Source organism: Carassius carassius, chromosome 34 (genome assembly GCF_963082965.1).
Source record: "Carassius carassius chromosome 34, fCarCar2.1, whole genome shotgun sequence".
NCBI classification, from domain to species: Eukaryota; Metazoa; Chordata; class Actinopteri; order Cypriniformes; family Cyprinidae; genus Carassius; species Carassius carassius.
Genome location: NC_081788.1, coordinates 22,043,806 through 22,066,746, shown reverse-complemented (window position 1 = coordinate 22,066,746; position 22,941 = coordinate 22,043,806). Strand labels below are relative to the sequence as shown.

The following is a 22,941-nucleotide window of genomic DNA, read 5'->3' as shown; positions in this document are numbered from 1 at the left end:
CAGGTTTTCATATGAGGGTATACCTGTATATAAAAAGCAGATTAGCAAGGTCATAATTTCATCAGAGCATTATGTGTTTGTAAGCCTATCAGAGCAGAACTTCTATAAAAGCCAAGTATGTTTTTAGTAACAGTTAATTTCTAGTTCACAGTCTTAAGAATCAGATGCATTGTTCATATTTAAATAATCCAAGTTTCATATACAATTAATTTATTTTATTTGTATTTTATTATTATATTTGTACATAATATAATATTAAAATAATCTAATAATATTTTCATACATACAAATAAATAAATGCATATGCAATTATTATTTTTTTTTTTACAATTATTTGATAAATAGAATCTTCAAAAGAACAGCATTTATTTGAATTACTAATATTATTATTTTTTTACATTTTATTTTATTGTATTGTTTTTATTTATTTATTTATTAAATAAAAATTAGAATAAATAAATAAATTAGAGTGCAGATTTTATGAACAAATAATGAGAATTGGGCAGAGAGTCCGATCATACTTTTTTGGTCTTATTTCACAGTTCTTTTAGTAATACTTAATTTTGCAAAAATAAATTAAAATAAATAGCAGAATGCTATACATTGTGAATTGAATTAAATAGATTTGTTTCGTTTTTTTGGAGCTTTCGTGTGACAAACATCAATATCAAAAACAAACACTCGGAAAATGGAATTGGTTTCTGCTTTTCTATCATAAAAATATGACTGGTTTACAGCAGCCCTCTCATCTTTCAGATACAGGGACATTTTCTTACTGATTAACTGCAGGCCCATCATGTAATCTCTGACTGTGGACTTGTCAAGGCACTGATTTTCCTGAAAATACAGGCGCTTGTGAAGCACTTCTCATGCCTTTAGCTTAGCGTAGAGGCTTGGCTGATAGATGCTTTATTGAATCTGCCGCTGGGCTCCTTGACAACAGTGAGGAACGAGTGGGTGTCTCGCTATTAGTTCACAACAAGAACACAGTGTCAGCACAGTCAGCGAGTGGCAATCAGCTCCATCCGTATTTCCAACCCTGTTAATGCTGGAAGAATAGCACCTGAAGTGGCTAGCATCGTTAGCTGCCCACCAATGCTAATCCGATTCGTCACTGCCGTCATATTTCCTGTGCATTTTAAAACATCTCTCATATCAGTCTGTGGGCAGCCGCATTTCATACATGGACAGTCAGGCTTACACAGTTCAGCTTTTCCACGTCTTGTGTTTGAATGCTTTAAAGTCTTTTGAATGGTTACATTTGCAAGTGGCAAGGCTTAATAACACGTGAAAATGATACGCTTTCGTGTCGACATGCAGCAGCATTCTGTCAACTGTCCTGAGCGTCTTTTTAGACTGGCCTCAGCCAGACGATTGAGGTCGACTATTAAAGGTGGGATATTTTTTCATATTGAAAGAGTGATCATAGCTCACTATCAGCAGTTATTTTATCTACGTTCAAAATATTACCTTTAAAGATTAAAGGTAAACAGTACCAGTACGAGTGATTGCGTGTGTGAATTAGTCATACCGTCTCTATATTATTGTGAAGCTGGGGGTTGTAAATAGCCTAGTTCCTTCAAAAGTAGAAAAATATGCTATAATAATTTTTGAGATTCTAAGATACTTTAGTGATAAATCACAGGACAGTGCTGACAACTGCATTCCTCTGTGCACGTGATCTTCACAGCTATGAGTTTTCGTGCCACAATGCAGCTGCGCGAACCTGGTAGCTCGATATAATAATACACATCTGATCATCTAATCGCTTGAACGTCCAAACCATAAAACAAATACAACTGACAAAGTTTAGTGTAGACTCAAGGCTTACCGCTCGCGCGCCATCACTATGTGTTGAACCGGCGTTCACGTCCGTGTTTTGCTTTTATACCACTGACTGGCAGAATCATGTGGCTACACACGCTTTTAAGGGGGAAGTATTAACAGGAAATAATCGAAATAACCGACATGGGAAAATTACGTCGGTTAGAGGTTCTAAATTTCGATTTTGATTACTTTTCGATTAATCGTCCAGCTCTAGTCTCTTCTATGTGGCATTTCACATAGCAGTAGAGGTAATCCAGAGAACAGCTTGCTCAGGAAGAAATAAGCTACAACCCCAGTTAATTTTTAGAGCCCCGTGTACTGAAATACTTCTCAGACGGTGTGGAGGTGTCAAAATGGACTTGAAATAATTAGCAGGAACACTTCCAATGTTCTGTTGGCTTTATGAGGAATAGAGATCACTCAGAGACCCCCTCCCATGCATACATTTAACGTTCATGGTGCTGTAAAATACTGTTGTTGATCCAAGGTGCTACCCGTCCTTGAAAGCGTGTGATGCACAGCTGCACAGTTTCATCGACATTAGTGCTGTTCTGTAAAAGCCATCTTATAGCTGCAGGGGTGGGATTGATGGCCCATGTGTGAATCCCATTATTTTTATTTTGATAAGTGGTAAGAAATATGAAGATGCTTTACTTTATTCATGCTTACAGTATGCAGAACCTGATTTTACCAAGTGAGACATGTTCCTGGGACAACATCTTTGTTGACCCTGGAACAACTTTGTGATTAACCAATCAGATTTTAAGGACAAGTTTATAGATTTTGTGAAGTTTACGCTTACAAGCACTGTTAGGTGCTTCTACATCAGTGTCATTCATCTATCATTGCCTCTGATTTTAAGGATCACTCATGGTTAAGGTTAGGTCTAGATGTAGGGATATGGTCAAGACTACATTTTTTGAGTAAAATGTTGTTCCAGGGTCAACAAAATATGTTTTGTTGTCACATCTAACTCAGCAAAATCAGGACGTGCCTTACAGTATGTGGCTACTGTTTATATGTGGACAGGAAGGGTCACATGCAGTGTGAATAATTAAATTTTAGATGTTTATGTTTGTAATATATGTTTATACTACTATATATGTGTATAGTAGAAAGTAGAAGCAAAATAGTTGTATCAAAACCATTAATAACAGCATTTAAGTACAAAAGAAAAAGATATATATATATATTTAGTGAGGAAGGAGCAACCAAGGAAAACAAATACATGTATCTAAATAAAAAATGATGTAACACTTTAGTATGGGACCAATTTTCATAACTAGTTGCTTATTAGCATGCCTATTGGCTGCTTATTAGTACTTATAAAGCACATATTCTGAATGCGTATATTCTACATCCTACCCAATACCTAAACTTAACAACCAGCTTACTAACTATTAATAAGCAGCAAATAAGGAATCTGAGGCAAAGGTCTTAATGGTTTGTTAATAGTGAGAATTTGACCACAGATGTTTTTCAAACTTGAAGTCTAAGCCCAGGAACCCATGTAACATTTATTCAGCATCTTTTAAGAGGAAATATCAATTTGACCTTGACTTTTTCAGCTTGCATTGTGTTCTAATTTCCCCATAACATCCTCCTTCAGACCATTTAATCTGTGGGGAGAGAAAGGTCAGTACTGCAGTGTGATTATTGTTGAAATGCTTATGGCATAACAAAGCATAAATTTGACGTTGCACAGAAAGAACGTCAATGAAGCATTTCACCAGGGAGCACCAGAAATGCAAGGAGCAGTTGTATGCCTTTGTTTTGAGATTTACATTCAGTGACACGCTTCTGTGGATGTTTCCTCTTATCTTCTCTCGTCATTCCTCACTTATGCTGCCATGCAACGCTGTCGCAAGCATGTGAAATTTACAACACCTGCAACACTTAAGACACAGTGTTGTCTGTATACTCTGCTTTTTTTTGAATTATTTTGAACTTTATCTCCCACACACAAATTCCTACCAGTGTTGTCACGGTACCAAAATTTCAGTATTCGGTACCAATACCAGTGAAAATCCATGGTTCTTAATACCAAAGCAAAACACTAAAACATGCTAATTAAAAAATGTGACTATACTTTCATTTAATCCCAACTGTGTACCTATTTCATTTTAAAGGGATTTTGAATTTTAAAGTCAAGAATAACAACTAAGTTAGCTAAAAAAAAAAAAACCCAGAACTGCTTTTCTGACTGATATGACACAAACAATGTTAACCATTTGTACATTCTCTAACACGCATATTTTAGATTTACCATTCATTTAAAAGCCTCTGGTGTGTTAAAATAGTAGATATCATGTCCTCCTGTTTTTTTACCGTAACAAAGTTATAGGGGGATTAAATAGTTAATAAAGAAACTTAATTCTACAGCTCATTATATTAGCGTTAGCCGTGCTTATGCTAATGATTAAATACGCTAATAACAGCATTCATTTCAATCCAACATTCAAATTAAAATATTTAATAGTATTCATAACAAAAGCGGTGTTTCCCACAGCCTTGCACTCTATTGGTGGCGGCATACATGCAAATTAATTCTCTGCCAGCTGGAGGTGCTTGTAGAGCCCCGCGAAAGAGGTTTCCTCAGTAACGGCTGTAATCAAATAAGCGCTGAGCTCCGTGTTGCCAGATTTTAAATTTGATTGTGCAGGTAAAAATTGGCTTGGGCGGGTGGACACAATTTTGGCTGGTTTAGGGTCAGTTTGGCAGTTTTAAAAGATATAAATTGTATAGGCTAATTGGCTAACAAACAAGCCCAAGTGTGCATATACTGCATCTAAAACATCATCACGACGTTATAACATTGCAGTGCAGAGGTGCTGATGTGGTTGTCACGGCCATACTTTTAGGCAGACAGACGTCATGATTCATGAGTGACGGGTTTTTAGCCAATAACAGATCTAATTTTAAATGTATGAACTGTATGAGTGATCATAATGCCTAAATATAAGTTACATGGTAAAGAGTGGAAGAGTGTTTTAAGGAGTTAAAATAGCTCTTAACAACCTTGACTGACATATTTAATCGCATTATTTTGACAGTAAAGTTTTGGGTGTTTTTTTGTTTGAGTTGGTGGGTTTTTGTGAGTTTTTGGGCTAGAAACTGTCCATCCAATCTGGCAACATTGGTTGAGATGAGCCTGCGCTCACAAACACTACTCAGGCATTACAGGCAAGATGAAATGAAAATGTCATCCATAATTTTCTGAAGACAGTTGGTTTGCTTTAGAAATACAGTGATATAAAAACACCCACGCCGGGTTTAGACTTTGACACGTGCAGTGCTCATGCTTATTCAACGAAGTCAAAGCCTTTTGGAAAATCTGTTTGTGGCGGTCAGTTTTGATATTTCCAAATGTATTGGAAACACTATGAAACTTACCTGCTTGAACTCTTTAATTTGATCTGGGTGTCTGTCTTTAAAGTGTGTTGTTATTTTGGCGTGTTTCCTCCTTTTGATGTCGACATCTCTTATTGCTTTTATGAAGAGAGCGCATCTGCGCACCTTTCAGACAGCAAATCAAGAACAAGAAAATGGTAACGTAACATTTACATTTTTTAAATACTGACTTTTTACTGGGTCTTTTGACAACACTACTACCAGCAACAAATTACAAGGGATTATCAGTGGAAAATCACAGTTTACAGTGCAAGTTAATCCAGTTTTGCCAAGATTTGGCATCACCAGTAGCGGTGAAACAGCCTTTTTATTATTAAAAACAGCTCTGGCAAAAGACTTTATCATTTAGTACAGTCCACATTAGACCTTTTGTTGTCACCTAGTGGTGCCAAACCTTCTCTTACGCATAGCTTTGAGACACATATAGTGTGTTGTCTATGCTAATAACTTGTTTTTGCTTTTCTATACTAAACATCATAATTTCCAATAATCAGTGTTCAATTTAGCTGACCAAAAATCTAACAAAAGTGTGAAAGTAAATGTCTGGTTCATAGTTTGATTTTATTATTGATTATATTTGATTATATTCTCAAGTTCTTGAAGAAAACAGTTTGGAAGTTCATCCTGGAAGTAGATGAGTCATATCATTGTTAACATTTCAGTTAACCCATTTCCAAGTTTTGCGTCATTCTCGATTCAAAACAAAGTCATGCTGTACTTATCAAATTACTCCATGCCTTTCCTGTTAAAAAAAACAAAAAACAAGCTGCTCTTGCCAGTAGTTTGAATTTTTGGCGAGATGACAGATAAATACATTGTAGCTGGATGTCACAACAGGTTTTTCAAATTGATGGGCTTATTACATCCAAAAACAAATGCATTAAATGTATAATTAAAAGTTTGGATGTTTGTCAAAGCAATCTCCATTTGCACACTCAAATTAACTCTTTGTAATCAGTGGTTCTGCTTGTAAGTGATGATATGGGGGGAGGGGCATTCTCATTCTAGAGCTTATGATTGGACAAAAAATCTGTGCAGAGTCATCAGAATTTATGTTCAGTTTTGATGACATCTTGGCATAAACTAGCATATTGATGCTTGCCTAAAAGCTAACAAATGGTCTAAAATCAACAAATGTTGATTACATATTGTCTTGAATATAGAATGTGCAGTGAAAGGCTCGGCCAATCAGAATTTAGAGATAAAATATATGGTTTAATTAAAAAATGTTGTACAAAGTTTTGTTGCTGGGAAAGACTAATAAAACCAAATGCACAGATAATCTGATATTCATTTTGATATATTTATTGTGAATTATTAATAAATAGATATACAAGCCTCTACACTAAATATCTTTGAGCTGCAGAGTCTTGCACTAAAGCATGTGCTGATGATGTCACTATGCTCTCATACTGTCACTGATGGGACATTATTCAGCCCTGTGTCCGTCTAATCCTATTACAACAGCCACGTGCCGCTGGTATCTTCACACGAGAACACCAGCTAAGAAACAAATTGCCACATGAATTGCTAGAAATGCTTATTTGAGGCTGTGTGATTTTGTAGTTCAGACACTGTGTAGTCTGCTGTTGTGCCGTCAATATTTAGGTGTTCTGTGTTGTATCCTGACTTAAATCAGATACGGAAATGTGGGCTAAGTTTGGCTGTTATTTGAATATATGTACAAAACACCCATTTATACCCACAGTACTGTAGTTCTGGATGCTGCTCTCTCAAAAGGGAAATGTATATAAATTATTATAATTAATTATACTTATATAACAGTAACTGTAACAGAACTAATATTACCATCAACTCATCTGTTCGTCCAGTGAACATTCAGTGTAATTTCATATCAACTCTAAGAAATTATATTTTCATGGCCATAGAAAATAAGATTCTTACAGTAGTAGTTCACTAGAGAATGTGACTAAATCAGGAATTGCTAAAAGGACATTATCCACAAACAGTGACAGAATCAGAAACTCATGTAATTTGTGCACAAAAGGTGCACAGTATCAACATGTAATATACCCTCTCATTTAGATCATCAAAATATGAATTCATAGATGGAGTGAGTGTTGCTCTGCCTGCATTCCTTTGAGCAATATAACCAGTTTGATCAGATGATTTGCCATGGTAACCAGAGACCACTTCTGCCTTTTTGGAGTGTTAGTTGCTCTTCAGGGTTTTCCAAAGAACTGTAACACATAGTTTGCTTTTTTGGGTGAGGGGGTTTGCTGGATTATTCATTAAAATAATAAATAATTGTATGTTGTCTGTCTTTTTATGTGACTGTCTGTAAGACTTAGTTCCCTTTCGATACTTCACTCGTACTGCGTATGGGAAAAGCTCCTTTTTTCCTCGATACTGAAGCCTTTTTTCAATAACGCAGTGCAACTGCACTGCCATTGGTTTAAACTGTAAACTTTTTTAAACAAATGACAGCGCTGCGTAGCTGCGCGAGCCTGTGGCGATGCCACACGCCAAAGCCCGCCAAAATGGGAGGGGTGAATGGCTATATAAACAGGCAAATCGCCAGAGGAAATCAGATCTCACTCCTTCAGCGACGACTTCACTTCGCTGGATCCCGAATGAACGCCTTCGCAGGAACGAGCTCTCGCCGTGAGGAGTCACCGCAGCGGATCAGCTGAGACCGCCTGCAGCAGAGGCGCTCTCGAAGACAGCCACTCTTCAGAGCAGATCTCGGGCCGCCCGCTTCTCGCTTCCGGCCGCTTCTCAGCGATCTCCTGTCGCCATCCGGCGATCACAAAAGAGCATTTCCAGCATTTCCGGTTTTCACTGCTCTGAAAGAGCAATTTCTAATGCCGTTTTAACGGTGGCGGCCATGCCGCGCCACAGCTGTGGCACATGCAGAGCCCCTCTGCATGAGGATGATGGCCATGGTGAGTGCGTCTTTTGCCTTGGTAAAGCCCACGCTGAGGCGGCGCTCACTGAGACCTCATGCCACTTAAATCCTTTCAGGCGATCCTAAAAGGGCGCCACGTCCAAGTCTAGTCGGACAGCATGACAGTGGTGTCCTACATAAATCACCAAGGCTGCCTTTCATCCAGCCGCCTCTGCGCACTGGCAAAGCGCCTCTCGGAATGGGCACTACCCAGGTTGCGATCGCTCAAGGCGACACATATACCTGGCAAGACGAATCTGGGAGCAGACATGCTTTCACGGAGCAATGTCCCCTCGGACGAGTGGATGCTCCATCCACTGATGGTTCTCATGTTTTCGGGAAGGCATAGGTCGACCTCTTCGCTTCAGAAAGCGACTCTCATTGCCCATGACTGGCCCAGCCTCCTTCTTTACACTTTTCCCCCGATCGCTCTGATCCCTCAGGTCATCAGACGAATCAGGGAAGACAGGCCCAGAGTCCTCCTGGTGGCCCCACTCTGGAGGAGCCAAGTTTGGTCCTCGGAGCTATTCAGGCTTTCCATGAAAGCCCCATGGCCGATCCCCCTGAGGCGGGACCTGCTCTCTCAGGCGAACAGGACAATCTGGCATCCGCAGCCAGAACTCTGGGCTCTGCACGTATGGTCCCTCGATGGGAGCCTCTAAGCCTCCCCGGGAAAGTGCTACACACCATTGCTCAGGCGAGAGCCCCGTCTACAAGACACCTCTACGCCCAGAAATTTTCAGTCTTTGTTGACTGGTGCTCAGCACGAAACAAAGACTCTGTTGAGTGTGACGTTTCTCTGATACTGTCATTTCTCCAAGAGCATCTAGACAAGGGTCTCACCCCTTCCACGCTCAAGGTGTACGTAGCAGCCATCACAGCATTTCATGCTCTTATCGCTGGCCAATCAGTGGGTCGAAACAGCCTCATTGTGCGTTTCCTGAGAGGTTCTAGGCGGTTGAAACCCCTACGTCCCCTCACTGTTCCCACTTGGGACCTTCACACGGTCCTTGGAGCACTCAAAGGACCTCCCTTTGAGCCACTGCGGTCAGCTGACCTTCAGCTCCTGACGCTCAAAACTGCTCTGCTACTTGCTCTAGCATCGGTCAAGCATGTTGGCGATTTGCAGGCCCTCTCTGTGAGCCCTGCATGCCTTGAGTTTGGGCCCAATGACTCAATGGTCATTTTAAAACCCAGTCATGGCTACGTCCCTAAAGTGCTTTTGACGCCATTCAGAGCACAGGTAATTTCCCTCTCAGCTCTGCCTCTGTTGTCAGATGAGCGAGAGCTGAATTTACTCTGCCCAGTGAGGGCTTTGAGGATATACATTGAGCGGTCACAGCCGTTCAGGCAGTCTGACCAACTTTTTGTCTGCTTTGGTGGCCGCACCAAGGGGTCTTCGGTCTCAAAGCAACGCCTCTCGTGTTGGATTGTCGACGCTGTCACTCTATGCTCTTCCTCTATGGGCCTTGAGTGCCCCATAGGAGTAAGAGCCCATGTTACGACCGCAGCCATAACACATGAGAGGACGTAGACAACACAGCTCGTACCATAGGGGATTTATTACGACAATGATAAGGACATAACAATAGGAAAATGAACTGGGGTTAGACACAACAGGAGAGCACACAGAACCGCCGCCGAACACCCTGCCCGCCGCACAGATCTGGCTGCTCGGACTTCTTATGCCAAACATACAGCATCCACAGGTGCCGGCAATCAGTCCCTAATAAAACAAAGACAGAACACACTCGCCCTCTAGAGGACAAACAGATCAAAACTTAAAACAGCAAAATCACAAATACATGAATATGTAACACCTTCACCCCCCGCAAAAGTGAACCTTCACCTTTTCATTACCTCTCTAGTTTATGCCCCTAACCGACCCGGGACAGGGCATCAGCCACCACATTATCCCTACCTCGAACATGTTTGATAACTACCATCAGACTTCCCCACCAGCAAACAGGGTGAACTCCAGGGACTAATACTAGGCTCTGCGATTTGATTCTCTAGCATATACTGAACTTCTTTATTCAAAAGAGTTCTTTTATTTGGATTAACACGATATGGATGTTGCTTTATAGGTCGAGTGTTAAGCCCCACATCTATATCGTGCTCCATAACAGACGTTTGTGTAGGAATGTCACTAAACAACATCGAGAAGTTCTTTACCAATTCCAAAAGATCAGTTTGTTGCACAGCAGATAAATGTGACAGTTGACTAGACAAGGTTAGTAACGCTTCAGAATTTTTCATCCGACCCTCAACTACACACCTAGAAGGTCCCACCTCTTCATACAACGGTTCCTGTACAGCCAAACATACAGCAGCCGTCATGTCAGTTGGTCCTGGATTAATACTGGGAGGAACACATTTCAGAGACTTCTCAATACTCGACTCCCTCTCATGATAGATCTTGATCATGTTAATATGAAAAACTTTGGAACTTTTATGGCGATCTGGGAGATGAGTAACATAATTACGGTCGGAAAGTTTCTTTTCCACAACATAAGGACCACTATATCGCGCCTGCAGCGACCCTCCCAGCACAGGTAACAAAACCAGCACTTTGTCACCTGGGCTGAAACTTCGTTCTCTGGCATTCTTATCATACCAGACCTTCATTTTACCTTGTGCTTTTTCAAGATTTTGTTTAGCTAACTCACGGACTCTATGAAGACGGGTACGAAAATCAGTGACATACTCAGGAAGAGATTTACATTTTTGATCGGATAGCCAACTTTCTTTCAGGACTGTTAAAGGTCCACGCGAAGTATGGCCAAAGACCAAATCAGCGGGACTAAACCCGAGTGATTCCTGCACTACCTCGCGTGAAGCAAAAAGCAGCCATGGAATTCCCTCCTCCCAATCTCATCCTAACTCGAAACAGTAAGAGCGAAGCATAGATTTCAAGGTCTGGTGAAACCTTTCTAATGCGCCCTGACTTTCAGGATGATAAGCAGATGAGAAATTATGTTTAATGTGGAGACGTTTGAGCACTTGCGAAAACATACGAGATGTAAAATTAGTACCTTGATCGCTCTGGAGTACTTTCGGTAAACCAAACAGTGTGAAGAACTTAACGAGTGATTTAGAAATAGTTCTCGCCGTTATAGTACGTAAAGGTACCGCCTCAGGAAAACGTGTAGTCGAGCACATTATGGTCAGCAAGTACTTACAACCAGACTTCGAACGAGGAAGAGGCCCAACACAATCGATGATTATGTGTTCAAAGGGTTCAGTCACCACAGGAACTGGAAACAACGGAACAGGAGGAATAGTTTGATTAGGCTTCCCAACCATTTGACAAGTATGGCAAGTTTGATAATAGCGGGACACATCTTTCTTCAAACCGGGCCAGTAAAAGTTACGTAAAACTCGATGGTATGTTTTTCTTATACCCAAATGACCAGCCGTACCATCATGAGCTACACTTAAGATCATGTCTCGATAATCAACCGGAATCACAATTTGATCAACAACATTCCAGATATCAGACGAGTTAGAAGGCACCCACTTTCTCATCAATATCCCATCTCTGAGAAAGTAACCCTGGTGTGTATTCCCAAATGTCTGCCCTGTATGAACCACTTCAAATAATGACGCAAGCCTAGGATCTAACCTTTGAGTGGCAATTAGTCTATCAGAAGACAGAGACAAATCACCAAAATGTTCAAAAACCTTTTCAGCACTCAGAGGATGCAGATTTAATTCCCCCTGTGGAGCAACAGAAGACAACTTTGTTAAATCAGTATTTTCAAACCACGTACTACTTAACTCAACCTCGTCTGAGACATCAGGTTTAACCATAGAGCGTGTAACCGCACATGCTGAAAACACATCAGGCTGCTTTAAAGCACACTCATCAGTAGTAGCAACGAGAGGTGACATTACCACTTCAGGTGGCACATTTAAACAACTCCACACACTGCCTCCAGCTAAATCGTTTCCCAGGATGAAAGTTACGTCAGGAATGGGCAAAGACGAACGAACACCTACGATCACATTCCCAGACACCAATTCGGAGTTCAAGTGAACACGGTGTAATGGAACTTCTAAAACTCCCATTTCGAAACCTCAAACGAGAGCAAAAGTACCAGTAGCAGTCTTCTCAGACAAAGGTAATACTCCCTCCAAAATGAATGACAAAGCAGCCCCAGTATCTCGAAGGATGCTTACCGGCACACTCTCATCAGAACTAGACACGGTGTCACACTGATAAATGAAGGATCCAAAAGCAGAGATGAAAAATAAACAGTCCTTAATGGAATAATCTTAACAAAGGCAGCCTGTAGTAGAAGCACACAGAACGGGATCTTGAAATAATGAGCTGACTCCTCTCTGAGGATTAGCAAAGCAAGGCTTCCATGAAGCAGGCAGTAGCAGCACAGGAGTTGCACTCAGGTGAGCACCGCAGGTTACTCACTCTTCGGTACAGCAGGAAACAGAGACAACAGGAAAACTCGACTGTTCCAGACAAACAAGACAGAATAAACGTGAGTACAATTCTTAATTCAAACTAGCAGCAATACGAACGTGAGACATACAACAATAATCCGACAGAGAAACTACTAAAACCAACACCAGATAAAGGGTGAACACTTCAGAGCAAAGTAGGAACAGGTGTCAAAGCAAATCAGCGCGAGCGCTAATAGTAATGACTACCAGGTGAATAATGAGGTGTGTGTGTGCGTGTATGTGTGTGTGCGCGAGTATGCGTGAGAGAGAAGAGACAACCTGACTCATGACAGTACCCCTCCCTCAACGAGCGTCACTAGACGCTCGAAGAAGGGGCCTGGCGGGACCGATAAAAGTCATCAATCAGCGAGCGGTCCAGGACGTCCCGGGCTGGAATCCACCGCCTCTCCTCCGGACCGTACCCCTCCCAATCCACCAGAAACTGGTGGCCACGCCCCCGAGGGCGAACATCGAGGAGCTTGCGGACTCTGTAAATAGAGTCCCCCTCATCAATAGGAGAAGGGGGAAGGACGGGACGAGCGGGAGCACGAATAACGGGCTTAATACAGGACACATGAAAGACCGGGTGAACACGACGCAACTGACCGGTCAATCTAAGCTTAACCGCGACTGGACTGATGACCTTAACGATAGAAAAAGGTCCGACGAAACGAGGCATGAGCTTGCGAGACGTCTCCTGAATAGGGAGATTGCGGGTGGACAACCACACCCTCTGACCGCAAATATATCTGGGAGATCTAATTCTGCGGCGATTAGCGGCCCTACGACTACGCTCCCTGGTCTGACATAAAGCAGCTCTCACCCTCCTCCAGGTACGCTTGCACCTTTGAATGAAAGCCTCGACAGACGGAACTGAAACCAGCGGCTCTTGTGCTGAAAAAACAGGCGGCTGGTAACCGAGACAACTCTCAAACGGGGATAACCCAGTGGCAGACGAAGGAAGAGAATTATCGGCATATTCAGCCCAGGGCAATTGCTCGCACCAAGACGCGGAATTCTGAGCGGTGAGACTACGCAACATGCGACCAAGAATCTGATTGGTCCTCTCGGCTTGCCCATTGGTCTGTGGGTGGAACCCTGATGACAGACTGGGGGAAGCCCCAATCTGACGACAGAATTCCCTCCAGAACTGAGAGGTGAATTGGGAACCTCTGTCAAACACAATGTCCAAGGGAAGACCATGGATCTTAAAAACGTGATTCACCATAACCTGCGCAGTCTCCTGAGCCGACGGTAATTTAGGAAGCGGAATAAAGCGCGCAGCTTTAGAAAAAAAAAGTTAAAAAAAGTTCACTAATGCTTGAAACACAGAGGGGGCGTTGACCAACCCGAACGGAAGGACCCGATATTCAAAGTGACCGACAGGGGTGTTGAACGCGGTCTTCCACTCGTCTCCCTCTTTGATGCGCACTAAATGGTAGGCGTTGCGCAGATCTAACTTAGTAAAGATCTTTGCGCCCTGTTTGATCTCGAAAGCCGAGGACATAAGGGGCAAGGGGTAACGATTCTTGACCGTTATGTCGTTCAGCCCTCGATAATCGATACAAGGATGCAAAGACCCATCCTTCTTCTTGACAAAGAAGAACCCTGCGCCGGCGGGAGACGAAGAGGGAACAATGATTCCCGCATCGAGAGACTCCGTAAGATATTTCTCCAGAGCCTCTCGTTCGGGCGGCGCAAGGGAGTACAGTCTACCGCGCGGGGGCGTGGTGCCGGGAAGGAGATCGATTGCGCAATCGTACGGACGGTGAGGCGGTAGAGAAACCGCCCGGGAACGGCTGAAGACCGCCCGCAGATCATGGTACTCCTCCGGGACCCCAGACAAATCATCAGGTTCCTCCTGAAAAACAGAAAGAGAAGACACGGGAGTAACAGCAGAAACCAAACAATTAGAATGCCAAGATAATTTCCATGAATGAATAGACCCCTTAACCCAATCAATCTGTGGATTATGAAGAATAAGCCAGGGATGTCCTAAAACAATGGGGGTGAAGGGAGATTGAAAAACATAAAAAGAAACAGTCTCCTGATGATTACCGGATACCGTCAAACTAACCGGACTGGTGACCTGACGAACTGAGGTGAGCTCTCTACCATCCAGGGCAAAGACAGATGTTACATCAGTGAGATCGATCAGAGGAATCTTGAGTTCACGAGCCCACCTCTCATCTATAAAATTACCCTCTGCCCCGGAGTCAATAAGCGCGAGTCCAGTAACAGAGTGACCAGCCCAACGAAGAATAGCAGAAACTGTGGTTCGAGACCTTGACGATGAGGAGATGACAGAAGCGCTCACCAGTACTCCTCCGTCTACTGGCGAGCCTTGGCTTTTAAACCGCAGGCGGAAGCAAAGTGGCCGCCCATACCACAGTGAAGGCACAAACGGTTCACTATACGGCGCTGACGCTCCTCCGGAGAAATGTGCACGCTCCCCAGCTGCATGGGCTCCGCGTCAGGCTGGTTTCGGACGGGAGTTGCAGCAGAAAAGGTCTCACCAGAAGTGGGGAAAGAGCGAACTCGTCGTCTTTGCTCAAAACACTTATCCAAACGAATGGCCTGGTCGATAAGCTGATCGAGGTCCGTAGGCGCCTCTCGCGCGTAAATCTCCTCCTTCAGGTCTAAATTCAGTCCCTCTAGGAAGCGAGCGATTAAAGCAGGTTCATTCCATTCACTAGTGGAGGCAAGGGTGCGAAACTCAATCGCAAAGTCAGCTACCGATCTTCTGCCCTGGCGAAGAACAGCAAGCAGACGAGAAGCCTCACTGCCGAAGACGGACCTGTCGAAGACCTTCAACATCTCCTCCTTAAAAAGACGGTACTTCTTGCAACATGCAGACTCAGCCTCCCAGACCGACGTTCCCCACTCGCGTGCTCGTCCCGTGAGGAGAGAGAGAACATAAGCAATGCGAGCCCGGTCCTCCGCGTACGTCTGGGGCTGAAGTGAGAAGACAACCTCACATTGAATGAGAAACGCTCTACATTCCGTTGGCTCACCCGCATAACAGGACGGATTGTTGACCCGTGGTTCCGATGCCAGTTGACGACTCTGAGACGCGGCTGATTCCTCGCGAAGATGATGTAAACGAGCAGACAGATCGGAAACCTGGGCTGAAAGGCTCTTCATCGCCTCATGAGCGGCGACCAGCTGTTCCTCATGTCTGCCAAGCAAGCTCCCCTGTATCTCGACCGCTGTTCTGACCTCCTCTGCTGGATCCATGCTCTGGTCGGATTATTCTGTCACACTGATAAATGAAGGATCCAAAAGCAGAGATGAAAAATAAACAGTCTTTAATGGAATAATCTTAACAAAGGCAGTCTGTAGTAGAAGCACACAGAACGGGATCTTGAAATAATGAGCTGACTCCTCTCTGAGGATTGGCAAAGCAAGGCTTCCATGAAGCAGGCAGTAGCAGCACAGGAGTTGCACTCAGGTGAGCACCGCAGGTTACTCACTCTTCGGTACAGCAGGAAACAGAGACAACAGGAAAACTCGACTGTTCCAGACAAACAAGACAGAATAAACGTGAGTACAATTCTTAATTCAACCAACAGCAATACGAACGTATGACATACAACAATAATCCGACAGAGAAACTACTAAAACCAACACCAGATAAAGGGTGAATACTTCAGAGCAAAGTAGGAACAGGTGTCAAAGCAAATCAGCGCGAGCGCTAATAGTAATGACTACCAGGTGAATAATGAGGTGTGTGTGTGTGTGTGTGTGTGTGTGTGTGCGTGTATGTGTGCGTGCGCGAGTATGCGTGAGAGAGAAGAGACAACCTGACTCATGACACACGGACACAGTTCCCCTATTCTCGGACTGCGTCATGGAGTCGGACGGAAGAACAGATTTCGAATAAAAATCACCTGAAATCAAACCAACAGACATTGGGCTGGACTTCTTTTTAAGAATGGGACTGTTTGCAATTAAATGTCCAGAAGCTTTACAATAAAAACAAGCCCTGTCACCAAAAGGAACGACTGTTCTATTGCCAGATGACTTTTTATCACTTATGCTACCTTATGCGTAAGCACAAAGTCATCAGCTAACATAGCAGCGTTGTGAAGTGTCTCAGCTTTCTGTTCATTTAAATATGTAGAAAGAACAGCAGGCAAGCCATTTTTAAAATCTTCCACCAACATCAGTTGTCGCAACTGTTCTCTGCTTTCAGCTTTTTTAGACGCGCACCATCTATCAAATAATATCTCTTTCTCGTGCGCAAACTCCACATAAGTCTGATCAGAGAGTTTTACATAATGTCTGAAACGCTGTCTATACGCCTCCGGAACTAATTCATAGGCTTTTAGAATTGCTGATTTCACGGTTTCATAATCGGCTGCTTCATCTATGGTCAAGGCAGAGTAAGCTTCTTGCGCCTTACCAGTGATCACGCATTGCAGTAATAAACACCAAAAATCTGCAGGCCACTTTAGAGTAATCGCAACTCTCTCAAAATGACTAAAGTATTTTTCAACATCCCTTTCGCAAAAAGGAGGAACCATCCTCCGATTTCGTCCCACATCAAATTCAGAGACAGCAGCACCCTTCTTAGTGGCCATTTCTAATTCCATTCGTTTTAATGCAAACTCATGATCCAATTCACGTTTTCGTAAGTCTAATTTTTTCTTTCAAAGCTAATTCTCTCAAACGAATGGCATGATCTCCCATAGAAGGACCAGCCGTTTCCTCTGCTAAGGGCCTTTCTAGAATACCCAATTTAACAAGATTACTTTTCAGTATGCTCCGCAAAGTTTCCTTTGAATTCCTGTCCTAAGAGGTTATTTCTATTTTATAAAACTCTGCTATCTGCAACAACTGTTCCTTTGTATACAAAGAAAGCAGTTCCTCAGATGGAGATTCATGAAAAGTATCCACCGAAGCCATTTCAAACTTTTATCCGCACTCGAATAAACGAATAAATGTCAAACGTACATGCACGTATACAAACAACTTGCTCTCACTAATTAACGATCATTTAAGCAACTAAACAAACGCGGCTGACACTAATTGCAACTAACAGCGATCCCACAGAAAAATGCATTTACCCTGTAACAGTTTTATTTTTACCATCTAATCTTCAGTGGCGTTAGGGGCTCGGGGCGACTTTAAATGCTAAACTCATGTCCACCTGCGCACCGATCCCATTGTCAATGTCAATGTCAATGTCACCTTTATTTATATAGCGCTTTAAACAAAATACATTGCGTCAAAGCAACTGAACAACATTCATTAGGAAAACAGTGTCAATAATGCAAAAATGAGAGTTAAAGGCAGTTCATCATTGGATTCAGTTATGTCATCTCTGTTCAGTTAAATAGTGTCTGTGCATTTATTTGCAATCAAGTCAACGATACAAGTCAACTGTAGATGAAGTGTCCCCAACTAAGCAAGCCAGAGGCGACAGCGGCAAGGAACCGAAACTCCATCGGTGACAGAATGGAGAAAAAAACCTTGGGAGAAACCAGGCTCAGTTGGGGGGCCAGTTCTCCTCTGACCAGACGAAACCAGTAGTTCAATTCCAGACTGCAGCAAAGTCAGATTGTGCAGAAGAATCATCTGTTTCCTGTGGTCTTGTCCTGGTGCTCCTCTGAAACAAGGTCTTTACAGGGGATCTGTATCTGGGGCTCTAGTTGTCCTGGTCTCCGCTGTCTTTCAGGGATGTAGAGGTCCTTTCTAGGTGCTGATCCACCATCTGGTCTGGATACGTACTGTATCCGGGTGACTGCAGTGACCCTCTGATCTGGACACAGACTGGATCTGGTGGCCACGGTGACCTCGGAACAAGAGAGAAACAGACAAATATTAGCGTAGATGCCATTCTTCTAATGATGTAGCAAGTACATAGGTTGTTATGGGAAGTGTTTCCGGTTCCGGTTTACCTAATTAATGCAGCCTAAAAATCCTTTAACGGATTTGGATAATAAAAGCATATTAGTATGTTATGTGTATGCCAGGTTAAAGAGATGGGTCTTTAATCTAGATTTAAACTGCAAGAGTGTGTCTGCCTCCCGAACAATGTTAGGTAGGTTATTCCAGAGTTTGGGCGCCAAATAGGAAAAGGATCTGCCACCTGCAGTTGATTTTGATATTCTAGGTATTATCAAATTGCCTGAGTTTTGAGAACGTAGCGGACGTAGAGGATTATAATGTAAAAGGAGCTCATTCAAATACTGAGGTGCTAAACCATTCAGGGCTTTATAAGTAATAAGCAATATTTTAAAATCTATGCGATGCTTGATAGGGAGCCAGTGCAGTGTTGACAGGACCGGGCTAATATGGTCATACTTCCTGGTTCTAGTAAGAACTCTTGCTGCTGCATTTTGGACTAGCTGTAGTTTGTTTACTAAGCGTACAGAACAACCACCCAATAAAGCATTACAATAATCTAACCTTGAGGTCATAAATGCATGGATTAACATTTCTGCATTTGACATTGAGAGCATAGGCCGTAATTTAGATATATTTTTGAGATGGAAAAATGCAGTTTTACAAATGCTAGAAACGTGGCTTTCTAAGGAAAGATTGCGATCAAGTAGCACACCTAGGTTCCTAACTGATGATGAAGAATTGACAGAGCAACCATCAAGTCTTAGACAGTGTTCTAGGTTATTACAAGCAGAGTTTTTAGGTCCTATAATTAACACCTGTTTTTTCAGAATTTAGCAGTAAGAAATAACTCGTCATCCAGTTTTTTATATCGACTATGCAATCCATTAGTTTTTCAAATTGGTGTGTTTCACCGGGCTGCGAAGAAATATAGAGCTGAGTATCATCAGCATAACAGTGAAAGCTAACACCATGTTTCCTGATGATATCTCCCAAGGGTAACATATAAAGCGTGAAGAGTAGCGGCCCTAGTACTGAGCCTTGAGGTACTCCATACTGCACTTGTGATCGATAGGATACATCTTCATTCACTGCCACGAACTGATGGCGGTCATATAAGTACGATTTAAACCATGCTAATGCACTTCCACTGATGCCAACAAAGTATTCAAGTCTATGCAAAAGAATGTTGTGGTCAATTGTGTCAAACGCAGCACTAAGATCCAATAAAACTAATAGAGAGATACACCCACGATCAGATGATAAGAGCAGATCATTTGTAACTCTAAGAAGAGCAGTCTCAGTACTATGATACGGTCTAAATCCTGACAGGAAATCCTCACATATACCATTTTTCTCTAAGAAGGAATATAATTGTGTGGATACCACCTTTTCTAGTATCTTGGACAGAAAAGGGAGATTCGAGATTGGTCTATAATTAACTAGTTCTTTGGGGTCAAGTTGTGGTTTTTTAATGAGAGGTTTAATAACAGCCAGTTTGAAGGTTTTGGGGACATGTCCTAATGACAATGAGGAATTAATAATAGTCAGAAGAGGATCTATGACTTCTGGAAGCACCTCTTTCAGGAGCTTAGATGGTATAGGGTCTAACATACATGTTGTTGGTTTAGATGATTTAACAAGTTTATACAATTCTTCCTCTCCTATGGTAGAGAATGAGTGGAACTGTTCCTCAGGGGGTCTATAGTGCACTGTCTGATGTGATACTGTAGCTGACGGCTGAATGGTTGCAATTTTATCTCTAATAGTATCGATTTTAGAAGTAAAGTAGTTCATAAAGTCATTACTGCTGTGGTGTTGGGAAATGTCAACACTTGTTGAGGCTTTATTTTTCGTTAATTTAGCCACTGTATTGAATAAATACCTGGGGTTATGTTTGTTTTCTTCTAAAAGAGAAGAAAAGTAATCGGATCTAGCAGTTTTTAATGCTTTTCTGTAGGATATGTTACTTTCCCGCCAAGCAATACGAAATACCTCTAGTTTTGTTTTCCTCCAGCTGCGCTCCATTTTTCGGGCTGCTCTCTTTAGGGTGCGAGTATGCTCATTATACCATGGTGTCAAACTGTTTTCCTTAACCTTCCTTAAGCGTAAAGGAGCAACTTTATTTAAAGTGCTAGAAAAGAGAGAGTCCATAGTTTCTGTTACATCATCAAGTTGTTCTGAGGTTTTGGATATGCTAAGAAATTTGGATACATCAGGAAGATAACTTAAAAAGCAGTCTTTTGTGTTAGAAGTGATGGTTCTTCCATACTTGTAACAAGAAGTAGAATTTACAATTTTGGCTATATGAATTTTGCAAAGAACTAAATAATGATCTGAGATATCATCACTTGGCTGAATAATTTCAACACCATCAACATCAATTCCATGTGACAGTATTAAATCTAGAGTATGATTTCGACAATGAGTAGGTCCTGAAACCTGTTGTCTAACACCAATAGAGTTCAGAATGTCTATAAATGCTGATCCCAATGCATCGTTTTCATTATCAACATGGATATTAAAATCACCAACTATTAAAACTTTATCTGCAGCCAGAACTAACTCGGATGTAAAATCACCAAACTCTTTAATAAAGTCTGTATGGTGCCCTGGTGGCCTGTATACAGTAGCCAGTACAAACATAACGGGATTTATCATTAACATTTGTTTCTTTGGATAATGTTATATGAAGTACCATTACTTCAAACGAGTTATACTTGTAGCCTGCCCTCTGAGAAATCCTGAAAACGTTGTTATAAATTGAAGCAACACCTCCACCTTTGACTTTTAGACGTGGCTCATGTTTATAACAGTAATCTTGGGGGGTGGACTCATTTAAAATAATGTAATCATCAGGTTTTAGCCAGGTTTCTGTCAAACAGAGTACATCTATATTATGATCAGTGATCATATTATTTACAAAAAGTGTTTTCGTAGAAAGGGATCTGAAATTCAATAAGCCAAGCTTTATCATTTGTTTATCCATATTGCTTCTGTTTTTTATTTGTTGAACCTCAATTAAATTGTTAATCTTAACTTGGTTTGGACGTTTTTTGTATTTTCTAGTTCGGGGAACAGACACAGTCTCTATAGTGTGATATCTAGGTGAAAAAGTCTCTATGTGCTGAGAATTAACTGACCTCTGTGACGGGAGGCAGCTAGCAGACGGTCGGTTTAGCCAGTCTGTCTGCTTCCTGACCTGGGCCCCAGTTAGTCAAGTATAAACACTAAGACTATTTGCCATATTTCTAGAGAGAAGAGTGGCGCCACCCCAGGAGGGATGAAGACCATCTCTTTTAAACAGGTCAGGTCTGCCCCAAAAGCTCGTCCAATTGTCTATGAAACCTATGTTATTCTGTGGGCACCACTTAGACATCCAGCCATTGAGTGATGACATGAACGATCAAAGTTAATCTGATAAGATTGATCGATAATATCAGAAATATGGTGTGAATTAAGTTATATTTTACCACTTTAAAAAACAGAGAGTGATAGTAAGATAAAGATTCTAGAGAAAAAAATAAAATAAAAACAGCTACACGGAACCATTAACAAGATCAGCCACACGTGAACTGAAACGTACACCCACTCCGAATAACCACTAAAAATAAAAAAAGGCAAAATAACAAAGTGGCAGGTCCAACCTACCTGACGACTACAAAGTACAGGGCAAATACTCACGTGGGACCACAGCAGTTACACCAAACACTTTCCAGGACGGGCCAAATATGTCACACATTTTCCCCCACACATGGAAAAACAAAACAAAAACCTAATCTTTTCGGACGAGCCCCCAATTATGTTACGACTGCAGCCATAACACAAGAGAGGACGTAGACAACACAGCTCGTACCATAGGGGATTTATTACGACAATGATAAGGACATAACAATAGGAAAATGAACTGGGGTTAGACACAACAGGAGAGCACACAGAACCGCCGCCGAACACCCTGCCCGCCGCACAGATCTGGCTGCTCGGACTTCTTATGCCAAACATACAGCATCCACCGGTGCCGGCAATCAGTCCCTAATAAAACAAAGACAGAACACACTCGCCCTCTAGAGGACAAACAGATCAAAACTTAAAACAGCAAAATCACAAATACATGAATATGTAACAGCCCACTCCACTAGAGGGATGGGCTCTTCATGGGCCTGGTCTAGTGGTGTCTCTATCAAGGACATCTGTGAGGCGGCCGGCTGGTCCTCGCCGTCCACTTTTGTCAGATTCTATAACCTGGACATCCCGACCTTGCACGCTCGGGTTCTTTCGGTTTGATACGACGGCCTCTGTCAGACTCCATCTTCATGCCACCTCCAGGGAGCTAGCTCCCTCTTAGCAGTGTAGCGTCAAGGATTCGACGGCTCCGGCCTCTCACTTATCCCCTGGACCCCAAGGTGTTCAAGATAAGTCTTGTCATTCCCTATTGTGGCACAGCGCGGTTGAATTCGTTCCCCATACGCAGTATGAGTGAAGTA

General features: G+C 42.2%; 1 protein-coding gene across 3 annotated transcripts in view; it reads left to right on the top strand.

Annotated features, from left to right (window-relative positions):
- pde4d (phosphodiesterase 4D, cAMP-specific) overlaps positions 1–22,941 on the top strand; it is a 124,978-nt gene that overhangs the window by 59,621 nt on the left and 42,416 nt on the right. The window lies entirely within an intron of this gene.